We start from the raw sequence: 17,667 nt of genomic DNA on the forward strand, positions 1-17,667 counted from the left end.
TGTTTAACCTTTCCAATTCACCTCTCAAATCAGCAAAACTCTTAAAGTAATCTAGGCCAGATGTCTGCAGACTATAGCCATAGGCCAAATCTGACCCATCTTACCTCCTTCTTTTTTTTTTTTTTGATGTGGACCATTTTTTAAGTCTTTATCGATTTTTGTTGCAATATTGCTTCTGTTTTATGTTTTGTTTCTTTAGCCACGAGGCATGTGAGATCTTAGCTCCCCAACCAGTGATCGAACCTGCACCCCCTGAATTGGAAGGTGAAGTCTTAACCACTGGACCACCAGAGAAGTCCCACACCTCCTGTTTTTTTAAATACAGTTTTATTGGGATTCAGCGATGCCCATTTCTTTATTATCTGTGGCTGCTCTTGCATTACAGTGAGACAAACTTGAGTAGCTGCCACAGAGACTGTCTGGCCCCCAAAACCTGAAATATTTACTCTCTGACCCTTGACAGAAGAAGTTTTTGCTCCCTTATCTCAGCCCTCTGGATTTTTTTTTTTTTAACATGTTGAATAGTATTATTTAACAAAATGCAGCTCCTCTCTCCTCCCCTTATATAACTTTAAAGATTATGACAAGCCCACAAGTCTGAAAGTGTTGCTTTTAGGAAAATATTTATGTTTTCTTTCTCTAATAAAAACAAGAGAACTAAAAGAATATACAGATAGGTGGTATGGAGCCATCGCTTCTGAAAATGTGTAAAGGAGAGCTATAAATTAGAAAGTTATGTAGAAATCTGATGACTCTACTGACTTTAAAACAAAATTCACATTCAGATTTAAAATTGAATGGTTATTAGAGTCTCTAAGTATCAACATGCCAAATTAAAACATGAGTGCCTAAAAAGCAATGCCATCACTGGGAATTGAGTTCTGTATGAAATTCGACCTTTAATTTATATTTAAAATAAGTTATTTGGAATGCATGAATTTGTTAAAATTCATTGTAATATTGCTCCAAAAATACTCAGGATTCATTAAAATGCTATAAGTGGCGCAGATACACAGTAAAGCAGTTGAGCTCATTTCGTATCCAAAGTTTTATGCCAACTGAACTATCCGTTTGATTGTATTGATTCTGAAGTTCCTCTAGAGCACCACCCCTGTTGAATTGCACACATCCCTCTATAAATACAATCTGTTTTGAAGGAGTAAGTCTTTTAGTTATTTTCTAAAATTTGCCAAAGGGGCATGCGCATCTGCCAAAATGACAAACATGGGACGATTTTTGTGCCTCTAGATGGCTCTAAAATGGCATGCCACCATCTGCCGCTGGGCATGTTCTAACGATAAACATTTAAAATGCTGTATCTAGTTTTACAAGATTACAAGTATTCTGAATCTTCATCTACTTTGGAGCCATAAAGGCAGACAGTTAACACACACACACACATACAGACATGCACATATACACAAGAAAAAAACACACCAGGAAGCTTTTACATCAACTGCTTTACTTATGAAGCTTAAGGAGAAAGTTATTTTAGTATAATACATTGTTATATGTATGTGATGATAATAAAATAATGTGTTAACAGGAAGTTTGATAAAATCAAATTTATATCCATATCTTCTCAGGATAGATACATTTTAATTAGTCTCTTATTCAGAGGTATTAAAATTTGCAGATTCAAAATTTGTAAAAATTGAGATAAGAGACTTCTGTCTGACTACATGCCGATTTAGATTTCTATACTCACATACTTGGTAATCAAAACTTCCTTGAAAAAATATTTGTCAGCATTTCAACCGCAATTGACATGAGAAAAGTATTTTGCTTCCTTGTATAATAATCCAATATAATGACTTGTACATATGAAGAGTGAAGAATGAAGTATATTCTCATCATGGACATTCTGTGATTCAGTTTCTATACTAGACATTGGCTTTTGATTTTTGCTTTTCAATAAAAACATGAGCTGCAATATTTTTTTAGGACTATTAAAAAAAAAAAGAAACACTTTTGTTTTAGAATACAGACCTAAAAGTGCACTATCACAAACTCAACACGCCCATGTGACATCACCCCAATAAAGAAACAGGACATTACTAACACCCAAGAATCTCCCTTATTCCCCATTCCAAACACTACTCCCCCACAAAGGGTAATTGTTATCCTGATGTAACAGCCCAGGTGAGTTTTGCCTGGTTTGGTACTTCAAGTAAATGTAATCATATAGTATAAGATGCAATTTCTTTAAGTGTTTCCATGAACATATGTGTGTTATGGAAACTCTATCATTTTAAAATGTATTTTCTTAATACCATTAGTGAAATTCTTTTTTTTTTTTTTTTTCTGTAGTAGGTAACCAACTGGCCTGGTACTGTTTATTGAATGAATCATTCATTTCCTCACTACATAATAGTTTGGAAAATGGGAAATGCTGAAACTTCGTTAAAAGAAAAACAAATTTAAAAAAATCTCTATCGACTACATATTTACCACACATTGTCATTTAGTAATAATTGCACAAATGAATTTAAGGGATTATTTTATTTACACCTTTATTTTTTCCTCGGAACCTTCTAGAGCTGCATATCCTGTTTAGTCCATTATTTTGGATGTGCTCCTTTTGTAATCAGGAAGAGACTAAAAGCTATGATTAACTTTAAAGCCATGACTCTGCAGTGGGAGGAGCTGCTGCTAATAGATGTTTTAGGGTGCTCTGGTGGTTGGATAGAGCTTTATATGCAGCATCTCATTTACTTCTCTCACAACATTATGAGCACAGAAATAGTATAATCTTGGTATTATGGTAAGGAAACTGAGGCTCTAAGCTAATAGCACATCTAGGATGTGAGAGAGTAGAAATTCAAAGCCAGGTTTGACTGATCTAGAGCCAGCCCTGTGCTCTAATTTGTACATTTGTGGCCTGAGACTAAAGTTCGATCATTGCCACCCCACATTGATTGGTAATTTGGTGGAAAACAGAAAGGATTTTTGAAGGGCTGCAATCTCCCAGCCTTTCAAACTGGAAGCCACTCTATGTTTTATTGAATATTATCATATTCAATATAATCGTATGCAGTAAGGGTTGTTTGAGAACACATTCACAAATGAATAATGATATAATAACCATACTCTTCCATATTTACATGAGTTTAAAATTCATATCATTTACACTTCTAATATATCTAAATTTTTTTATTAGGAAAAATATTTGGAAAACATTTTACGATAGATAAGAAAACTGCATATAGCTTTCTTATCTAAACAGAACTCTATTTGAGTAACTGGTAGGTATTTACTACTAGGTTTTATTGAATGCATAGATTTTTCAATACAGAGTTGTAATTATGTGCTATTCATCTTTTGCCTGAGAATTTATATTAAGTAGTTTAGTAGGAAGCTTGGTATGTTTAATTACTGCTCTTTTATTTGGGCCATTGGTTAGAGGTCTCCTTCAGATATATCCATTACTCCTTTAACTTCCCTCCCAGCTTCCTTCTCTCACGTCCTTCCCCGTCCTCTTTGTCTGACCCTCTTAGTGATGCATACACACAGGCAGACACATACACATACATCACACCAGAACAGATCCTTTTTTCTACCTTTATGATGGTTATATGCATAAAAATGCCTTAGTTTACACAGGAAAGTATTTTATATACTGTCATACTGACCTTGTTTCCCTCTCATATCCCACATTATTTTTACCTTTCCAAAAGTAATGATCACTACCTTTGTTTACTTCCAAATAACTTTAACTGTCTCTCCAATCTCCCCATTGTTATAAGCTTCACCTGTTTTAAATTTTGCCTGCACCAGGAAACTGTTACTTGAAAAAATGCACACAACCTTGTTGGCTGGGTTTGTTTTGTATTTATGGCTACAAATCCCAAATGGGGCTTCAGTATTGCTAGTTATTCCTACTATGTTCTCTTAATGAATTTACCTTTACACGTTTAAATCTAACTCCACCGTGTGTCTTTGCTCCCTTCCTACACCACCTACTCAGCCTTTCCAACCATTACAGTTAAACAAGTTGCTCTTGTGGGCAGCCCTGGTACTCTTGATCTTATTTTCTCTCCACTTTCAAGGATTTCATTCCAGCAATTACCTTCTTTATCATCTAAGCATCAGTCCCTAACTCTCTGTAGGCTTCTTTGTTTCAGCACACAAACCTACTGTGATATCATCCATCTTAAAGAGAAACAACTCGTCTTTACTTCATGACTCCCATTTCTCTGCCCTTGTACTTAGCTGTATATATAAAAACAAGTCTATACTCTGTGGATTTTCCTCCTCACTTTCATTATCTCCTTAATTCACTCTAATTGGACTCTAGCTCTCACAACATAGGTGAAAAGTCTTTTAAGGAATATAACCCAGAATCTTCCCAAGTCAGTGGTCAGGTCTCTATCCTTGTCTTATTTGATATTTCAGCAGCAATTAAAACTAGTGACATTTCCCTCTTTCTTGAGACTTTCTCTTTTCTAAATTTCCATAACATGATACTAATCTGGTTTTCTGTCTCTTTGGTAGTTCTCTCTTTAGTTTCTTTAATCTTTAACAAATTGCTTTGACCCACAAGATTTCTATATGTTCAAGTAACCTGAGCTTTTCCCTCTCCAGTCATCTTCCCTCTCACTTTATTCTTTCCATAAGTGATAGCATTACTCCACAGCTCTACATGTCATGCACTGATGATTTTCAAATTTTCAAATTTATGTACTGAGCCCGGACCTCATCTCTTAGAGTCAGACTCAATAACCACTGCCTTGTTGAGGTCTCCACTGATATGAAGAGTAGACTTCTAAACCTAATATGGAAATGTTAGAAGAGATACGATCGGGAATGTATTTTAGAGATACATCCTTGCTATCAGTAAGTGTTGTTGGCTATATGTCTAAAATACATTCCTGATCGTACCTCTTCTAACATTTTCATTGCTACAGTTGTATACCAAGCAACCATCATCTTGTCTAGACTACCTACACAACCTCCTACTTGATTCCCCTGCCTTTCTCTCTTGACCTCCTACAACCCATGGTTCATACCACTGTAACTGATCATTCTAAAATATAAATCAAATAATTTCATTTCTTTGCCTAAAATCTTCCAGCTGTGTTTCACTGAGAATGAACTCTAAACTTAATGTACGGTTCTACTTGTCCTTGCCTGTGGCTCCAGTATCATAGCCCTACATTGTCCTCTTTATTCTCTGGCATTTATTCATTCCCAATCTTGATTTTGTTTGGAATGTTTATTCCCCAGATGTTTTCATGGCTGCCCCCATTCATCCTTCATGACAAACTCAAATGATGTCCTCTGATCACCCTCAAATGCATAGCTAGTCCATCTACTGTATTACTTGTCTTATCTATAACACCATTTAGTAATTAAAATTGTTTATTTATCATATTTTGTGTGTGTGTTTATTGCCCCTACACCCCCAAATCTGTAAACTCTTCAAAGGCAAGAACTCTATTTAAAAAAAAAATTTGGAGTATAGTTGCTTTACATTGTTGTCTTAGTTTCTGCTGTACAGCAAAGTGAATCAGTTATACGAGTATACATATATCCCCTCCTTTTTAGATTTCCTTCCCATTTAGGTCACCACAGGGCACTGAGTAGGATTCTCTGTTCTGTACAGTAGGTTCTCATTAGTTATGTATTTTATATATAGTAGTGTGTATATGTCAGTCCCAATCTCCCAATTCATACCACCCTCTTTCCCCCCTTGATATCCATAAGTTTGTTCTCTACATCTGTGTCTCTACTTCTGCTTTGCAAATAAATTCATCTGTACCATTTTTCTAGATTCCACATATAAGCAATAATATACGATATTTGTTGTTTTCTTTCTGACTTACTTCACTCTGTATGGCAGTCTCTAGGTCTATCCATATCTCTGCAAGTGGTACTGTTTTGTTCCATTTTATGGCTGAGTAATATTCCATTGTATATATGTACCACATCTTCTTTATCCATTTCTCTGTTGATGGACGCTTAGTTTGCTTCCATATCCTGGCTATTGTAAATAGTGCTGTAATGAACATTGGGGTGCATGTGTCCTTTTGAATTACGGTTTTCTCCGGGTATATGCCCAGGAGTGGGATTGCTGGGTCATATGGTAGTTCTATTTTTAGTTTTTTAAGGAACCTCCATACTGTTCTCCATAGTGACTGTACTAATTTACATTCCCACGAACAGTGTAGGAGGGTAGTATAGGAGGGTTCCCTTTTCTCCACATCCTCTCCAGCATTTATTGCTTGTAGATTTTTTGATGATGGCCATTCTGACGGGTGTGAAGTGAAGACTCTGTTTTTTATCCAACCTTTCTTTTTTTTTTTTTACCAAAGCTGCTATACTGCCTAGCACATACTAAATGTTCAATAAATTTAACTGCTTGACTGACTGGAACAAAGTAGATTAATTATTACTGGTATTTTTTTCTTAAAAATTCTATCTTTACTCACAACCTGCCAGAAAATAAAATATTAATTGCCTTTCCTTGCTGGTACTTATCTAATTTTCCTTACACTAAAGCGGCTCTGATAACTTTCTTTTGTGAATATTTTATTCACGGAGTGCCAGTTTAGTGACAAAATTTGGTGTTTTAAAATAGTAGAGTTTCATGAGGAAGACAGAAGGCTATAGTTAGATATAGATCTCAGAGCTGGAAGCCTAGAATCCAATACAAACTTAACAATGGCTTGTTTTGTGGTGGAGAGAAATTACTTTACCTTCCTGTAACTGTTTCTCCTCTAATCAATAATATAGACTTAGTATCATCCAGTTTCCAACCTCACAGAAAGGGATGTTTGAGGATAGAGTGTCTGTAAGATTCTTTGATTTTATTTTAAAATGTGTCATTAGAGTAGTAAAAGACGATTTGTACATTCCTATTATTAGGGACTTTTTTCCATCTCTTACCAGCTAGTTTACACTGTCAATATTGAAGAATAATAAATACCATTGGTGTACCAAGAATGGGGAGGTTGAGCAGTGAGCTCCAGATGCAGGCAATAAACAAAGGCATAGTTTATAGAGAATTTTTTAAATAATAATAAAACTGGCTAAAAGTTAGCCAGTTTTTAAACTATCAATTTTTGCTAACGATTCTAAACAATGTCAGTGATAGACTGTTCTTCCCTGAAAATAATTTGATATAATTTTAGACAATTGCTGCAGTTACGACCCAGTTTTAGCATATTTTATACCTAATACTTTAATCAGTATTATAATCTATATGGAAGTTAATTTGGAAAACTCCCAATTATGCAGTAGGACACAGCTACAACTATTCATTTTGAAAGTTCATATTGGCTTTGAATTATTCTAGCTCCCTTCGGGGGCAGTTTGAATGTACTTGGTGGGGTTACTTAGGTGTGCATTTAAAGAATAAATTGTGATAAGCAGTAGTAGCACAGAATTGTCAGTATGAAAGAAAATAATTTGAGTTTCTTCAATTCTACTCTTGTCTGTGAATGCTTGGAGGTTTTTTTTTTTAAATATTTTTCAACTATGACAACAAAGACACTAGAATACATCTTGAAAAACCAAAATCATGGACAGTTATTGTAATTTCTGGAATTTATAGTAAAATGGATTTTTACTAATCTCTGTCAAAGTTATGTTCTTGTTTTTCTGTTAGTTTTTTCTAACTATTAGTTTTCTAACAAATATTGTTTCTAACTATATGCCTATGTGTTACTTCAGGTGAAAGAAACTTTTAGTAGTTAAAATTAGTAAAAATGTATGAGTGAAGCTATATTGAGAAGTCTAGATATCTGCCAATTGAACATGGAAATGCAAAGTTGTTGACAATTTTGTGGAAGTTAGGGCTAGAAAAGAGAAACTGTAATGCTATTATCAGTTACTACAATGGAATAGTATATACATGCATCCTTGTTCAAAATGCAGTAATCCAATTAAATTATATTAATTGTTAATTTTTGTACTTTAATCTTTTGTATTTTTATGATAATTTGATTTTATCAAAGATTCAGTAAGAGAATATTTTTAATTTGTTTCTTTTCGGCCATTATTCATTTTGTTTTATGAATATTACAAAATATTTTTTTATATAGAGAAAGAATTTAAAAAGTGACCCACCTTAGACATCTGATAATATAGCTGTACTACTGACAAACACAAAAGATTCATATTTAATATCACTCTTTCTTTGAAATTTTCCCAATTCCATACACATTTGTCTTCTTGCTCATGGCCAAATTTTAATTTTCAAATCTAGAGAAAAAATTGTAACCTTCCAAATCATTATGATTAATTAATATCTTACACCTGTGATAAATTTAGAATAAATACCTGTTTGTAAAAGCAGAGACTAGTTTCCTTTTTTTCCTTCACCTTATAAACGTAATGGATATTAATTTTAAACATCCAAATAATGGTTTCATTAATTTCTCATATTCTAACTTACTTCTTTTTACTTACAATAGTTTTCTACTAAAATGGCAAATCTCTTGAGGTATTTAAATCATGTGGCTTGGTCTGATTTGGTCATTTTTAGATTCTGAAATTGCCATACCTATAGGAAGATTTGAAATATGTGCAAAGAAGTGCTGATCAAAGTGTCATTTTAGAATAAATGTTATAAGCAGCAAACAAAGGAACAATAAAATAATTACCCTAGATACTAGAAATTATCCGTGATAAATTGACATGCTTTCTGTACTGTCATCTAAAATTAGTTATTCTTCAAGGGACATTGTTATCTATTTGCTTATTGTGTGACACCATCTGATTTTGCAACATATTATAAAACTTAACTCTTTCTTTCTCATCCTACTCGTGTAGGTAAAAATATATATATAATATTTTTTCAAATGGTTAGTTTTGTCTATTCCTGCCCATCGCTGGGGGATTGAGCAGGCTCTCTAATACTTTGTTTTTGGCTTGTATCAATGTGTTGAAAAAGTCTATTATGCATTCCTCTCCTTAATGAGAGAAGAAAGAAAGAAAAAACTCAGTGCATTTACGCTGTGAGCACATTGTGTACAGGGAGCTCACTAGTATCTGTGAACTGTATGAATGAACATAGCCTGCATAATATGTTTCAAGGGCAGTTGTATGAGTCACCTGTTCACTCTTTTCCTGACCACTGCAACACGCTCTCAAGGATATCTAGGATGAACACCTCAAGCCAAAGAAAGCTGTGAAAAGCGTGCCTCTGTAATTCCACTCACTTCTCCTTCCTCATCTCCATGTACCTTAAGGAAAAATTAGATTAGTTTTTGGACTTGGGAGGTTCCCAGCAAGAAACAGATGGAGGACTCAAAGACAGATAATTTGAAAAGACTATTTATAAGGGAACTATTGATAAAGGGATTATTTAAAAATGTAAAGGTTTAATGTAATAATCCAAATGGATTTTGGTTATATTTAATCTAGAGATGTTATAATAATTTCAATTTATATATTTAATATTTTATATGTAGAATATATGAAATCAAGAATCTTTAATTTGCAAAATGATTTTGGTCTCAGGAAATGGTTTAGCAGAGGGTTCCTTCAGAGAAATATACATGATTATTTCTGAACCTCCAAGGTTTATCATGATGAGTAAAAGAGGTAATCTGTGTATGAATTGCTTTGAGACTATAATGGTTTATATTCAAGGTGAAGATGATAATGTGGCAGATTATTACTGTTATTTTAAATATAAGGACTCATTTAGAAGAATTGATCTTCACACGCACAAATTTTGAGGAACATACTTTGTGTAACTAGAAGGATAACAAGGTTGCTACTTTTCATTTACAAAAGTCAGTCAGACATTTTTTAGAAGTTAGATTGTGTTTGGATAGGACTTTTTCAAGGACTCTTTTAATTATTTCGGTTGAATAATAATATCCTTTGTTCCAGATTAACTCTATTTGCCTGATTTGTGGGTAATACATGTAGCATAGTGGCTATTTTTTCTTGATAAGAATTTGAATCAGCAGCTTGTTAATGCATATAGTTCTCAAACTCAACTGAGGTTGAACTAGATCAGTCAATCACCAATATGAGTCACAGAAAAATATATTCTGGCACTTGAGACAGCAAACTATATGTCACACAAATTGCCCTGTGTAATTCCAGGGAGCATGTTCATCTGCTCATGTATTATCATGGAAGCATCGCAGGTTGTACTTTGTACCTCTCAGCCCAGTAAGACATTTGACTGCACAGTCAGGGCAATACTGTACGAGCAGGGGGTAGGGATTTCACTTAAAATGCAGGGAGTTGTCAATGAAAACTCAGGGGGTGGTCAGATACTGACAGTGTATCAGGGCAAAGCCGAAGTGTTCTTGGAAATGAAGTCCATTTCTGAGGTGCAGTGTCATATTTTGATATTATTTTCTACTTTTATGATGAAGAAAGAGCTCTTCCTTTCTGTGCTGTTTACTTGTGATTTTCCAAAAACAAAAATAAAGTGCGAACAAGAAAGGGGAAAGGAAATAAACTTATTGAACCTGGGCCTACAAAGTAGATTATTTGCCTGTATTTTCCAGAAGTACGGAGACAAATCCAATTTATACCTATAAAGGAGTGTTGTAATTGGAAATGTTTCCAAAGCTAGCTCTCACCTGAATCCCAGAGGCACATAGTGTTTATAGAAAGTGCTACATGCTAGGCTCTCATTTATACACTCGGCAATTTCTTCTAACAGAAAAGTAGGCAAGGAAGCAGGTGTATGATTCCAATTGCCTGGAGTCTATTTAAATAGTCTCTTTATTTTTCTGTTGAATGTAATAAAAGGTATTTACTAGAGCATACACCACATGACAGGACACTTTTGATGTCTTTGAAATTGTTATGTTTGGAGGGAAGACAGACTTCAGGAACTAAATCTTCATTAAATCTGTGCTTTAACTAGCAGGTTTTGTCAGCAGACAAACAGTCTCAATTAAAGTTAGATGAAAGTGTTTTATTAGCTTGTCTCTTTAGATTTCAAAGAAATAGTATCTCTACAGCTACCTTCAAGCATATTAGCATGAAATAATTTCAGTTTCAACATACCATTGATATTTTTGAGAAGGTGGTTCTTTTTGAGTAATTTATTCAGCTCGCATAAACCATAAACACACATTTTAGTGATGGAGAACAATTTGGCTAACGCGTTTCTATGCGGAAGGCTGTGGCCTGATAATAATGCAGTTGGACAGTGGGCTTTGGCCATTATTTGAATAGACTACACTAAGGCAATAAATTATTTTCATTTTGGAATGACAGGGTTGCACATCTTCCATGCTGTGCCTCACCTGGTTGTTATCACAAACCCCTTTATTCTGTAACAAATTATGGCAAATGGAAAGGGCTTTACAGTGATGACATTCAGGTAATATCTCCTGATAATAAGGATGTCATACTTGCTGCCACAACAAATGTACTTCCTGCTGGTATTTTTTATGCGATGTTGCCTGCCGTTTTGCTCATTGCCCTTAGAGGCAGGAGGCTTTCGTGTATGGTCTGACAGGTGGACGAAGATAATATATCCTGTGAAGCACTTTTAATGTGAAGAATATATCATCGATCATATGTGAACTTGGATAGGTTTCATTCTTATCTTCTTACTCCCGGTATAATTAATCTTCTGCAATTAACAATGTGTCAGCTTGATCATGGACTTTTAATCGGGAGAATTTATCACCTTAAAACAACATTAAATCTGATTTTCAAGCCCATGACTCAAAGACTTGACTTTGATGAGTTTTACCAAATCTCAGTGACCACAGAAATATTTTTATGGTATTAAAGTTATACTGTGGTCTGTTTTTACCACCATGGGAGCCCTTTGTAGCTCTGGGCATCCTTCCAGAAAAGGAGTCCATGCCTAAGACCCTGCTCTATCACTTCCTGGCAGTCTTTGAGGGAGGCACAAAGAAATGCCAGAGGTGATGGAGGGTATAGACAGCATATCAAGGGTTTGTTTGAAACAGACAAAAGTCAGAGTTTGATCAGAAAATCTCAGAAGGGAAGGAATCTGACTTCTGTCATATGGAAACGAAAGGGAAAAATCAAACAGATCAGGCTAAAAGCTTAACCCCAACTGCCTGTATCAACTGTATGTTTTTATTCAGTTAATTTGAAATTGAGTAGAATGTGAGATATTTGGACCCAATAAAATAACCAGAAGTCATCTATGAACTCCTAATTTGTCAGTGTGGTTATAGTTAGACTGTCATTTCTGTACGTCTGTGTATGTGTGTGTGTTTGTGTGTGATCCTTTTGTAACATACAGCTAATGGAAAAAAAGAAAAACAGCAACCTTGTATGGGGAGAGGTTTTGAAATGTGTGCAGGCTTGTTTTGGATATCTTGGTGAATATCAGACCAGCTAAGCTAAATAATCATATTTACCAAAAAGTCTAGATATTTTAAACAAATGATGAGTTTCTTTATGTTGCATACTTTTCTGCATCCAAAAGCACCAGTCAGATGTCCTGGTGGTACTTTGACATGTATATTATTTCTGCTGTCACACATAAATTGGGATCTATCATCTATCTCTCTATCTATCTGTCTATCTATCTATCTATCTATGAGAGAGAGAGAGAAAATGAGAATCCTCTGTGTCAATGTAAAGCTATAACTAGAAGGAACTAGTTGAACTTCTTAGGCTACATGCTTCTATGCAGACTCATTTTCAACTTCTGAAAAATACTTAGCTCACACGTTATTCTGACTGTCTCATCTGGTGCAAAAATTAGATATTGCTGACTTGGTCTTACTTGATGAGATGATATCAGCCCCAAGTAATACCTTCCATGCTGATTTTTATGAGAGTAATCAATTGGCAAGCCCAGGCATCTGAACAGTTGAGTGCTTTTCATTTTATTTTATTTTGTCTCATCCTCCCTTAAAACATTAAAAAATATTTTCTTTGCTTTATCTTTTATGTTTTCACTGAATGACCTTTTGAGTTTTTCTTTGATGAGAATAGACAGCTTCTTATACTGGATGGTTTGGACTCTTACTGACCTAAGATTACAGTTTAAGATCCATCTTCTCTCTAAATCTTTATGATTGTTGATTTAAGAATAAGGACGATGTAACCTATAAGGATGTAATTTATGGGGCGACTCCATAGGAAATCAGGTAAAGGAGTAGTGTATATCTGAGGTCTGTCCCCTAACTCGTAGTGGCATCAACCAGGAACAGTTGATTAGAGATGACTCGAGTTCTGCAGATATAGCAACTTGCTAAGGGACAGAGTCCAGCATTGTGACTATGCCCAGGCCCACCTCTGAGACACCAGTATGGGGCAAATCAATTCCAATGATCTAGTTTTAAATTTGGAATGCAATTTCCCACTCAAACAGTGTTTTACGTCAGGATTTAAAAAGCTGCTCCAGAAAATAGGAGTTCAGTAGTTGACTATGATCATTTCTAATTTTTTCTTTTTATGTCAATAAATAATCTAAAATATTATAATGAAATATGACCAACCAATTCCAGTGTCTGCTTTTCTGCTTACCTTGTAATGGTTTGGGTACTATACATTATATTTTAAATATCTTGGGCTAATTATGGTCCATTGACATCAGATGAAGGCCAGATAATTTCAAAATGTTCTATATTAATAAGGGTTTTAAATATTTGAAAAGACAGTAAATATTTGAAAGGACACAATGGTAGAAAAATTGCTGTACATACAACAGCACATGTACACATGCAATATAATATTATGATAAATATTACCATACTCAGGGAAGCAATATAGTATCAGGAAAGCAGCATCATTTGTTATTTTAAGCTAGAGTTAGTTAGGATTTTGTTGTTATTGTTTTGTTTTTATTTGTAATTTTTGAACTGTACTATATTGAGATTGTACCTAGTTTTAAACTTACGTGTGGTTAGGTAAAAACGTGATTAAAAATATTTTATGTCAGTCCTGGGAGTTTGAAGTTTTCTTTAAAACTAGTCATGTATTACTCAAGTTTGAGGAACATTATTGTAAATGATATTCACAGAATAAGATAGTTAAAACATATTTTGGAAAAAATAGGCATAAATAGATATTTAAGGGCTATGCTGATGCTCTAAACACCATTTGGAACACTATTTCTGCTGGAAAATAATGTGTAAACTTTTGTGCTGACCCTAATGAAAACCCAGTGAATATTTCTATGTTTTGTTTTACCCAATCTGAAATACTTAATAAATAAAAATTTAAAAATAGGAGGTGTCTGTCACAGTGAGACATGCTAATTAAAAAAACAAAAAAATGAAAAAAAAAAACCCCTAAAGAAAGAGCTCAGGTGGGAGGTGGCAGAATCAGGACAAGGCAGAAAGGAAAAAAAAAAGACTTCCTTGTTTAGAAGTGTAAACGGAGTCATGATGTAAAAGCTACAATACTTAGTGTGTTAGTAAACAATGATTTATTGAAATATAATGGAGAAACCGTTTGCACTGGCAAGCACCTCATTTAGATATCTATTTATTTCCTTGCCTTCAATCCTAACATTGGTCTACTATTCAAGGCCCTATTGCCAATTTGACCCACATTATTTTTCTCCAAATACTTAAAAAGAAACTAACAAATAAATAAACCAAAGAAAAGGCACAAACACTTATTTTAGCAAATATATTTGTTTGCATGTTAATTGTCTTTTTCTCTCAAGTTGATCATGCATTTTCAATTATAGGCAGGTTTCAATGTCTATGGCTCTAAAGTCTTGGCATTAACAGAGTATTTCCTTCCTGACTACTAGGAAATGGGATCCAGATATACGAGGACTCAGCCTCTGCCCACACCTCACACTAACTTCAATTCCTATCCAACCAGAATGTTGTTACCAAGTAATGTGCAAAAGTTTGCACTTTTTGCTAAAAAATAAAATTTTGTTCATTTAAAAAAATTTTTAATTAGTCTTGTCTATATGTGTTTCCTCAAATTAGACAAATCAAAATGTTATGTACAGGTTTGACTTTTTATATGGATACGTAGGTGGTTATAAAGGTTTGATTGTCACCATCCTTGACCATCTAGATATAGATCAGCTCATTAGAAGTAGATCAGCTCTGTTTAGAATATCCTCTTGTTTGTGTTTTCTCACCGTTACCAACAGAAGTTTCACCCATGGTTTTACTGTTTCCTATGTGTTACATCTGTACAGCTATAAGTACACTACTATGAGGTGGCCTTGGTAAAATCGAGCTCACAGCTGGTTTGTAACAACTAATAATACAACATCTATTTGAAAAGCACTAGTAAGGTGTCTTAGTGTGGGGTCTCCCTAAAGCACACACTGACACAAGGATTCAAATGCAAGGAGTTTATTTGAGAGTTGATCCCAGAAAACAGGGCTAGTCAAATGGAAATATGGGACAGTAAAGTGAGCAATAAAGTGCACATTAGGAAACTTGCTGTCACAGTGGGTGACTGGAGCTTGCTCTCAAGACCAAACTCTGGGGAAGTGTACTAACATGTGCTTCAGAATTACCCCATTCACAGGGTGGTGGGGCTAGGTGTTAGTGCACAGACTTCTGTGGGTCATTGGTTGAGGGCTGTTAGGGGAAGGTGTTGATTTCTTGGCACTTCCCAATTTCCTGAGTGGGCAGGATAGCCCTCTTTGGTATCAGAAAATGAGCCCTTAGACACAGAGATGCAATACCAACTGGATGTTGGGAGCTCACTGAGTGGTCCAAGGGGTACAAGTGGACTGCTCATAGTGATGACAACACTTGTTGTCTGGGATTTAATAGGTGTTAATTACAATTAATTCATTGTTACTTGTTACATGTCCTAGTAGCAGCTCTCTTAAAAACTGCCAACTTATTTCCAAAGAAAGAAGGAAGGAAGGAAGGAAGGAAAGAAGGAAGTCTATTTTCCATAATTTAGGGAGTATTTTAAGACTTACAAATTTTAAAAATATTTTCCTATAATGAAATTGTTTGGGAAATAAAAACCTAACATCTGTTAATAAATTGCTTTCACGAGCGTCATCTTTCTGTTAAAACTCATGTGCTTCTTCATCATGATGCATTTTATTTCTGAGTTACTTTCAAGGTAACTTGCAAAGATAATGATACAAGTTATTCAGATTCCAATGCACAGGTTTTCATAAAGGTCTGACTACAACTGTTGAAAGGTTGGCAGAGAACCCAAGCATCCACTCTCTTAGCATTTTATAGGATTGTTTTCATTGAAGTATAGTTAATTAACAGTGTTATGTTAGTTTCAAGTGTACAGCAAAGTGATCCAGTTATACATTTATATATATATATATATATATATTCTTTATTTATTGGAGTAAAATTGCTTTACAATGTTGTGTTAGTTTCTGCCGTACGATGAAGTGAATCAGCTATATGTATACATATATCCCCTCCCTCTTGGACCTCCCTCCCACCCACCCCATCCCACCCATCTAAGTCATCACAGAGCACCAAGTTGAATTCCCTGTGCTATACAACAGGTTCCCACTAGCTATCTATTTTACACATGGTAGTGTATTTATGTCAAACCTAATCTCCCAGTGCATCCCACCCTCCCCTTCCCACCCTGTGGTCACATGTCCATTCTCTGTGTCTATGTCTCTATTCCTGCCCTACAAATAGGTCCACCTGTACCATTTCTCTAGATTCCACATATATGCATTAATATATAATATTTGTTTTTCTCTTTCTAGCTTGCTTCACTCTGTGTGATAGACTCTAGGTCCATCCACATGTCTACAAATGGCCCAATTTCATTTCTTTTTATGGCTGAGTAGTATTCCATTGTATATATGTACCACACCTTCTTTATCCATTCATCTGTTGATGGACACTTAGGTTGTTTCCATGTGCTGGCTATTGTAAATAGTGCTACAACTGCACACCAGTCAGAATGGCCATCATCAAAAAATCTACAAACAATAAATGCTGGAGAGGGTGTGGAGAAAAGGGAACCCTCTTGCACTGCTGGTGGGAATGTGAATTGGTACAGCCACTATGGAGAACAGTATGGAGGTTCCTTAAAAAACTAAAAATAGAGCTACCATGTGACCCGGCAATCCCACTCCTGGGCATATACCTAAAGAAAACCATAATTCAAAAGGATACATGTACCCCACTTAGCATCTCTTTTTGAGAAGAAGAGAGTCCCATGAAAACCAAAAACAAAACAAAGGAAGAAAAAAAGGAAATGAGCCATTTTCTCCTTTACTTATTATACAGATGGCGAAGCTATTTTGGCTCTGGGCATGTAAGTCATTATTTCTTTTCGTTGCTACTTCTTGGTTTATTTCAAGTAAACAGAGAATACCAAATAGACTTTAAATGACTGCATATTTTTGGAAACCCACATACATGGTAAAAGTGGTTATAGAGCCAACCATCTCAAAAAGATTTTGTCCAGTGGCAAACCTACTAGCACGGCTAACCCTCTTCCTGGCTTCTACCACTTCATCCACTTTGCAATAACTACTTTAAAAGTAGTTTCTTAGCATAGGCCTTTTCGGTTTCTCAAAAGTGTTATGTGTTTATAAAAAATTAGGTTTACAAATTAGAAAATGATAAGCATGTCAAAATCATTTCTCCAAATGGACACCCTAGTGAGTTGGAAGTCTAATAGATAACACCGTTTGAACTCAAAAATTTTTTAAGTATTTTCAAATTTTTCTATTTAGGCATTACTGAAAATGAGTCAACAGGTTCAAATAAACCCAGTTGGAAAATGAAATCAAAGGAGCCGTGTGAGATTTCAGTTCAGGAGGAT

Source organism: Delphinus delphis, chromosome 7, assembly GCF_949987515.2.
Source record: "Delphinus delphis chromosome 7, mDelDel1.2, whole genome shotgun sequence".
Classification (NCBI taxonomy): domain Eukaryota; kingdom Metazoa; phylum Chordata; class Mammalia; order Artiodactyla; family Delphinidae; genus Delphinus; species Delphinus delphis.